At 39.5% G+C, this 7,032-nt stretch overlaps 1 non-coding gene across 1 annotated transcript; it reads right to left on the minus strand.

Moving 5' to 3' along the window:
* Positions 1–414: 414 nt before the first annotated feature.
* Positions 415–521, minus strand: LOC148800697 (small nucleolar RNA R71). Its single transcript, XR_016071054.1, has one exon. It is a non-coding gene; the product is annotated as a small nucleolar RNA R71 (small nucleolar RNA).
* Between the last annotated feature and the right edge of the window lie 6,511 nt (positions 522–7,032).

Genomic DNA, 7,032 nt, shown 5'->3' on the forward strand with positions numbered 1-7,032 from the left:
TATTTGCGAACCAGCCATAGAGATAGAAGGAGAGATGGCAGAAGGAAATCGCACCCTCTTGGACTATGCTTGTCCAAACATTGATGGGGCGACATCCAGCATTTGCAAGCCTACCATCCATGCCAATAATTTTGAAATAAAGCCTGCAATAATTCAAATGATACAAACTAGTATTCAGTTTAGTGGGTTACCAAGTGATGACCCTAATGCACACATCGTTAACTTCCATGAAATATGTGATACATTTAAACACAATAGAGTTAGTGATGATGCAATTAGGTTAAGATTATTTCCTTTTTCATTGCGTGATAGAGCTAAAGATTGGCTCAACTCACTCCCTGCAGGAAGCATCACCACTTAGATGATTTAACCTAGAAATTTTTGGCTAAATATTTCCCACCCTCCAAAACAGCAAAATTAATTAATGATATTACCACTTTTGCTCAATTTGAGAGGGAGTCCTTGTATGAAGCATGGGAACGATTCAAGAAAATGCTTAGGAAGTGTCCTCACCATGGGATACCAACTTGGCAACAGATTCAGACTTTTTACAATGGTATTAACCCCTCTAATCGATCTATTATTGATGCAGCCGCAGGTGCTATGATCATGAGTAAAACACCGGAAGAAGCTTATGACCAAATAGAGGAGATGGTGTCAAACAGCTACTAGTGGAGCAATGATCGAACCAATTAGAGGGGCATACACCATATCGATTCCCTTGCAGCCATATCTGCGCAACTTGCTAATCTGAATAAGAAGTTTGATGCTTTTAATATTGCAGCCATTAATACACCATCTAGCATCTCATGCGATTTATGTGGACAAATAGGACATGCTAGTTCTGATTGTCAATTAAATAGTCCTTTTATTTCCCATGAGAATGCTAATTTTATCTCTCATGCTGGTAGGACAAATTATAACCCATATTCAAATACATACAACCCAGGGTGGAGGAGTCATCCCAACTTCTCTTGGAGCAACATTCATCAAAAGGCACCCATGGGATTCCAACCACAACCGCCCCTACAAGAAAAAAAGAGTAATTTGGAAGAGATGATTTCTAAGTTCATCAATGCTACTGAAGCAAGATTCCAAAGCCATGAAGCATCGATTATGAACCTAGAAGTTCAAGTGGGGCAGGTTGTGAGCATGTTATCAGAGAGGAAAGAAGGAAGGCTGCCCAGCAACACAGAAAAGAATCCTAGAGAACATGTGAACGCCATAGCCTTAAGAAGCGGGAAGACAATCGGCGAAGCCCCAGAAAATGGCAAGAAAGCTGAAATGGCCGATTTACAAAAGAAGAATGAGGGAAGCACCCCTAAACTGAATTTACATGAAATTAAACTTCCTATCCCCTACCCTGGAAGAGTCTTGAAGGCTAAATTAGATAGACAATTTGAGAAATTTTTGGAAGTGTTTAAAAAGATCCATATTAACCTTCCTCTTCTTGATATATTGTCACAGATGCCGAAGTATGCCAAATTCCTGAAAGAGGTAATGTGCAACAAAAGAAAGTGGGAGGATGGTGAGATGGTAAAACTATACGAAGAATGTTCAGCAATTCTTCAAAAGAAATTGCCCCCAAAGCTTAAGGATCCAGGGAGTTTTTCTATAACTTGCACCATAGAGAATACTGAATTTGAAAAAGCTTTATGTGATTTAGGTGCTAGTATAAATTTAATGCCTTATTCTATTTTTGAAAAACTTGGACTGCATGAACTAACATCTACAACTATTATCCTGCAATTAGCTGATAGAAGCATTAAATATCCTAGGGGAATAGTAGAAGATGCTTTGGTTAAAGTGGGCAATTTTATTATTCCTGCTGATTTCATTGTGTTGGATATGGAGGAAGATAGGACAATGCCGTTGATTCTAGGGAGACCTTTTCTTGGTACTGGTGATGCTTTAATTGAAGTGAGAAAAGGTCTACTTACCCTTAGAATCAATGGTGAAGAAGTGGTGTTCAATGTATTTAAAACCATGGAACACCCCAACACAATTGAACATGAAATTTATGCAATCGATAGCATTGATGTTGGTGCAGCTGAATTAGATACATCTAAATCAGAAGACATGCTGAAAGTTGCACTTAACAATAGTCCTAATCAATTGCAACAAGCAGAGCAGAAGTTTGTAGTGAAATCATAATCAATTGCAACAATAGTCCTAATCAATTGCCACATTCTTTTGAAATTATAATTCATAATGCATCTTTACCTCCATCTCACACAAAACCCCTCCCATCTATTATGCAGGTCCCTATTCCAGGTTTAAACCCACCTATGAATGATGAAAGGGGGAAACATCGGAAGTTAAAAACCAAGTGGGGTGGACCCTTTAAAGGGGCTAAAGTATTCCCTCATGGAGCGATCGAAATACATAATGATGATAGGAATACATTCAAGGTAAATGGACAGCGGTTGAAGCATTACATCGAAGGAGAACAACCCACCCACCATGGGTCCGTTCTCTCCTTGAAACCGCCATGAAGGAAAGGTGAAAGTCAAGCTCACGACTTAAAACAAGCGCTTGTGGGAGGCAACCCATTAAGTTTGTTCAGTTTTTTTTCTTTTTTCTTATGAGTGTGTTTTTTTCTTTGTAGTATCTCACATCTGCAGGATCTCAACGAGGCATTCAGGGAAGTCCTCTTAAATCTCTCTCCTTGTTCTTTTGATGCATTCCATACATTGAGGACAATGTATATCTTAAGTGTGGGGGAAGAGTAAGGGGTTGATAAAATTTTTTCGAACCCTAGCATGCTTTGATCATCATTTTTTTACCTTTCCTTTTGAAATTTCTGCTCCTTAGAGACTTGTTTTTAAATGATTGCAAACCACATTGAATCATGTGCTTAGGTGGGATAGACAAGAAAGGATGCAGGCAAACCTAGCTGAAATTTCTAGCTAGGGAAGGCATCTCAATTGTTTGAATGATCAACGGGCAAGATGCAATACAGAGTTGACCCTTGTGAGCATTTGGTTTCTAACGGACAAATAGGGGTTGATTATTCTAGAACCTGTTTTGTTAGGCATGTTGAGACCACGATAATGAGTTCATGTATGGGAACATGTTATCCAAAAAAAAAAAAAAATTTGAAAAAAAACTCGTGTGAGATGGAGCATAAAATGCACTCACACCGAGAGAAAAAGAGCTAGTGTGAGATGGAGCATAAAATGCACTCACACTAAAAGAATAAAAGGGTGAGATGGAGCATAAAATGCACTCATCCCTAGATCCCAAACCCTAATTCACCTTTTGATGCATTGCACTCATGATAAGTGGTGGAGATGTGATACATGAGCAAGCTTATGGTAATAACATTCCTTGTTTCGTTCTGAAGAATCATGAGAGGGTATTTTTTGAATCTTTCCACAGGTGATTATGAAAACAAAGAGGGCTTACTCTAGCCCTAAATTGTTCATGCAAAGAGATGCCTGCTTCCCTTGATTGTCGATCTCACTTGGGGACATGAGGATTGGCGATTTAAGATTATTCGTGGACCAGTTAAAAAGGAAAAGAAGTGGACAAAGGGGAGAAGCATGGATACTGATCAAGGCATGTGGGAGGACAAATACCCTGTTGAGAGAAATCCAAAACAAATCTTTAGTTAATTTGTTCTTGTTTTAAGTTTGTTTTTTTGTCTTGCCCGAGGACAGGCAAGAGTTTAAGTGTGGGGGATTTGATGAGAGTAGAATTTATCATATTTTTATCCCCAATTATTCTGTCTTTTATACTAAATTAGCATCTAATTGGACTCATATCTCTTGTATTTTGGTCCAGGGTATGAAAGAAGGCATCAAGAGCAAAGAAAGATAAATCGGATGATTTTTCACAGTTTCGACATCGTTCGGTGATCTAGTCCTAACTCGCGTCTCCGAACTCTGAATGGACTAATTCAAAATCCACTAGAAAGATAAGAGAAAAAGCCACAACTTTCATGTTTTGGGCATTCGAAGATTCGGCCTGCATCGAAGCCAAATCTGGGCCTGAAGTCGAGGCAATTTCGTAGGAAGGCCCAATCCGCAGCTGAAGCCCAACTAGCAGAAAAGCCTGGCTGAAGCCCAATTCGCAGAGGAGGTCTATTACGAATCCAAGAACAAGAAACTGAGAAGAGTCCTTCCAGATCTAAATTCTTGATGTAATCTTAGAAAGATAAAAGGATTGAGTTCATTAGATAAAGAGATAAGAATAGGATTAGAATAGGACTTTCTATTCTTGTAAGATAAACTTCAAGAGAAAGTAGGAGACCACCCCCTCCCCTTTAATCTATATAAAGGAGGGGGCAGACCAGCTTTAGGTATCACCGGATCACTAAATCATTCAACTTCTGATTTGAATCAAGGAGCAAGGAGCAATCAGTCAAGAAGGGTTAAAGAAAGGTTCAAGAATTCAAGAAACTTCAAGAAGAGGAGATCTCAGCACCATGGGCGAATTCAAGAGTTCTTTCGTCCCCTTTGTTTGTTTTAATTCTTCCATTATGAACAGATTTGTTTCTTGCTAGGGCTATGAAAAGCCTAACCATGTTAATGAATATATTTTTATCTTCTTGATTTATCCAAAATTGTGATTTCCATATAGTCTATGAATTATTGTGCTTAATGCAATGAAGAGCTTGGCCACCTCTTAATTGATTTGGGTTATGTGAATGAATTGAGAGAGGATTCACATAATTGACAGAATAATGAATAGTGTGAATTGAATGGTATATGGAGATATATATATATACATGATTCATCAGAATTTAATGATTTTCTTGGACTTAATGCACTTCCATCTTGAGAGCTCTACTCGAGAGATCGAAGGGTTACCTGATGGGCGTAGGTTTAGTATATCTTGAGAGAGAATATTAAATAAATTTGTGAAAATCTCAGCTTATGGGAATAACAATTACTCTTAGATAATTGGACCCATCAATATTCATTACATTGGTTAGGTGGACCAAAAGTTCTAGCGATTTCATCATTGCATATTCGGTTAGTAATCACCTTTGTTTCCTTTTTCTCTTTGTTCCAGTTTTTATTTTCAGTAGTTCTTGTTTCCTTAACTCTAAATTTCGACTATCCAAATAATTAGGGAAGACTATGATTCTAATACTTATTTTGTTAAATCCCTGGGGGAACGATATTATTATACTACTTGATAACTAGTGCACTTGCTAGAGTTATATATTCATAGCTATCAAAGCCCAGCCGAATTCACTGAAAAACTTAGTAAACCCCTGCGCCCATCACATGGACCTTATGGGCCCAACACTTACATTAAGTGGTCCCTGGGCCAAGCCATCTTATAAAAACCCAGGGACTGTGGGCAGGAGCAAGATTAGCCCATCAGGTACTATAAAGGAATGGTAGGATCTATCTAATGGACGCCAAAAGGTTGCGGAATGGGTGGACGAATTTCAAAAATTTCCTACCTTCCTCCAACTGGGAATCGTATTCCCTAAATTTAGAATACCATATTCAAGGATCTTATTTGAACCATAATCGAACCAGATCTGAACCAAAAGGTAAAAGGGAGGATTATAGCTGATCTGGAGAAGCAGTATCTCTCAAAGTTGGTTTTCACGCCCAAAGAAGAAACCAAGATCCGCTTCAGCTGAAGATGACACAACTGTGGATGGAACGGAACCAGTAGGGTGCATCCTACACACTGGATACTTCGCAAGAATCCTCTGGAAACTCTGAACACCGAATCTTCTTTAGTCTTTCTTGCAAAACTGATGTCAAGAACTGAATTCTTGACTTCCTATTGTTGCAAAGATCGAATCTTGCAAGAGTGAATGGGGGCGGCAGGAGGAGAACTCCAGGGACGAAGATGGCTGAACTGCTTTTCTTCTCTCTAGAGTATGAATGAGATTTGATCTCAATTCGCAGGGAGTTTTCCTTTTACCAAAACCCTAGTTCGAATTCTGATGTATTCTGTCTTGTTTTTCTCCTTCTTTCTTCTTGATTAAGAAACCTCCTAATTAGGAGTTATCCCAATCCAAATCTGTATTTGGATAGGGAATTATCTTAATCCTATCTGCAGATTAAGTTAGTTTACTCCCGATATTAACAGGAGGTTACCAGATTCAAATCTAATTTGAATTTGGTCTCCTGGAGTGGATAAAGTTAAATGCCCAATCCTTTTACTAACATTAATCTCAGATTCGCCCCATAGATGGGTGATCATATCAGCCCAGCTCGAAATGGGCTTTTGGTCCATTAGATATTCAGTGTTTAACTAGTTTCCAATCTGCTGCCCAGTTGGGCTTCTTTGTATGGCGTGGGACCCAAGCATTGATCTACACACCAGCCACATGGGTTCGGCCCAACCTTTAATATAAGGCCTAGCCGAATTCACTGAAAGACTCAATAAACCCCTGAGCCCATCATATGGACCCTATGGGTCCAACACTTAATTAAGTGGTCCCTGGGCCAAGCCATCTTATAAAAACCCAGGGACTGTGGGCAGGTGCAAGATTAGCCCATCAGGTACTACCCTAAATGGTCTTATACTTAACCTCTCAGCCCTTAATGATCAAGCACTGCCCGACAAAAGAGGACCTCTCCCTCGGCTGCAAGGAACAGTGCCGCACTCTCCACTCACATGGATCCCGGGAATTAAAACCATTTGCAACCAATTTGAAACCATACATATATATATAAATATATTAATTTTGCAAAACAAAATTCCAACGATTGAAATCAACTGCCGGCAGTTTGGTTTCCATCAGAGAAAGTGCATTCCCGATCATTACCCTTTGTCCGACAAAGGGGCTGATCCTGTCACTATGATCACCCACCCAGATGAATTCTCAGACTGTCCCAACATACCCAGGTTTTGATCCCCATCTAAGGATCTCACTGATTGGCATATCAAAGACAGCCCGATCCGACACCTAGTTAAATGTCATAATTGAGTCTAGGGGTCCGGTGTAACTTTCCAATTTTGCCCATCTGTCTCCAAGGTCTAGGGCAACGCTGGAAATCTGGTCCTGTTCAAGGATTCAAGTAATCCCATACTACATGTGCCTTGGGTCTTACC

Source organism: Nelumbo nucifera, chromosome 4 (assembly GCF_055504915.1).
Source record: "Nelumbo nucifera cultivar China Antique chromosome 4, China Antique-T2T, whole genome shotgun sequence".
Lineage (NCBI taxonomy): Eukaryota > Viridiplantae > Streptophyta > Magnoliopsida > Proteales > Nelumbonaceae > Nelumbo > Nelumbo nucifera.